We start from the raw sequence: 1,955 nt of genomic DNA on the forward strand, positions 1-1,955 counted from the left end.
GTTTTTTTTTTTTTTTTTTTTTTTTTCTTACAGTATAGTTTTTCTTAAATCTTTTGCTGGTAGACTTGTTGATGATGCAGCCCCCGGAGGAGCCCCCTAGAGCAGGGGGATGTCCAAAGGAGGCTGTGAGCCCTGGGGAAGCCCAGCCTGCAGCAGGGGCCTGGCAGGACCTGTGGATCCGTGCAGAGAGGAGCCCACGCTGGAGCAGGTTTGGTGGCAGGACTGGTGACCCCCCGGGGGATACACAGGGGAGCAGTTCCTGAAGGACTGAGCCCATGGAAGGGACCCACGCTGGATCGATGCCTTAAGGACTGATCCTGTGGAAGGACTCGAGCAGGAGAAGTTCATGGAGAGCTGAGGAGAATAAGAAGAGAGAAAGATACGAGAAATGGAGAGCTGTCTACGCCAAATACTAAAAGGACTTGATACGGATTAATTGACTTTGCACGTTTTGGACAGTTTAAAATTATGTTTGGGGTTGTATTTTAGTTATATCAATTATATTTTTTTGGAATATGTTATTCCCCTCATGAATTTGCTCTCCACTGATTGGCTGAGATTTCCTCTTCTCTGATAGGTCGAAATTTGCCGCCTATGGGCGGTACGGATAACACTGTCAGTTCATGTGATTGGCTGGTGGTTACGTCATACATTTTGTGATTTCCCTATTGGTTGTACCCTCGTGTCAATCCTGAAACTCCTCCCAAGTTCTAGTCCCTTCTACCCCAGACCCTATAAAAGGCCTGTCCTCCCCTCAGTCAGGGGATAACACCCTTCATCTACCATCAGTAAAACCTGTGACAGAGTGAAGAACCCCTTGTGTTGTCCATGCCTTGTCCTTCACCTGGGCTGCGACATATGGCGCCCAGACATGTGGCTCCGTTGTAGGTTCCTCACATTGAGAGAACTCCAGAGTACTCTTCTGGGATACAGAAGACCCAGGCGTTTGGTGTTCTCCCCGGCAGACACTCCCAGCTGGACGGCGGGCAGCGACCGGATGCTGCCACTTCCCTTCGCACCTGCTACTGCTGGCAGGAGAAGGTGAGCAGCTTGGGTAGCCCTAATTCCTTCCCTTTCTCCAGTACCCCATAGACATTGATAAATATGGGAGCTCGCCCTTCAAGGGAAGAAGCTGCGATGTATGAATATTTGAAGAATTTAATCAGAAAAAATTACTATCCCTTAGGCAAAAGCTCCCTCAAAGCTTTAATCAAATGGAGTTATAAGAATATAGATCCTGTTCCAGAAATCATAACATACTTGGAATGGGCAAAAATTGGATCTGCGCTAGCAAATGCTCCCTTTGCTGGAGACAGTCACGCTGGAAAAACTTTAAAAGCTTGGAAAACAGTTTTTATAATATTTAAAGAGACTGTGAAACAACAATCACTGACAGAAGAAAATCCAGAAACAACTGTTAAACTGTACCACAACCAGAAAAATGAAAGTGACTGTTCTCAAGCTTCTAATATCAATGCCCGGGCGGCGACAGAGAACTGTCTCCCATGAGAGGAACCCCATGCTGGAGCAAGGAAAGGACTCTTCACTCTGATGAAATGACCATGAAACCCATTCCCCTTTCCCATTTAGCCTTGGTTTATTTATTATTTCTTTATTGTGCATTTTGAACTCCGTGTACAACCGGACAGTGCGGTAATAAAAAATTAGTCTTCTCTCCCAAATCGACTAAAAAGCTAGGGATAAAACACGGAGGCTTTTGTTCTGTTTGGGACAGAAGACTAAACCCTGTGTGTTGGGTCTCACAGGTGGCACAGCTGGAACCAGGTGGCAGCGTCTCCACAGGTGCTTTTGGCGCCGGTGCAGCCGTGCGGGGACTTTGCCACAGCCGCCCCCCGCGCTCGGGGCTGGTTTGCGAAGGGCTCGGGCAGTCCCTTTGTGTGTGTGAGCAGCAGTTGTGGCCCCTTTCTCTGTGTGTGCCGCCCAGGGCCGAGCGG

This window comes from Empidonax traillii, unplaced genomic scaffold, assembly GCF_003031625.1.
Source record: "Empidonax traillii isolate 1590-97213 ecotype Southwest subspecies unplaced genomic scaffold, ASM303162v1 scaffold2344:size34771, whole genome shotgun sequence".
NCBI lineage: Eukaryota > Metazoa > Chordata > Aves > Passeriformes > Tyrannidae > Empidonax > Empidonax traillii.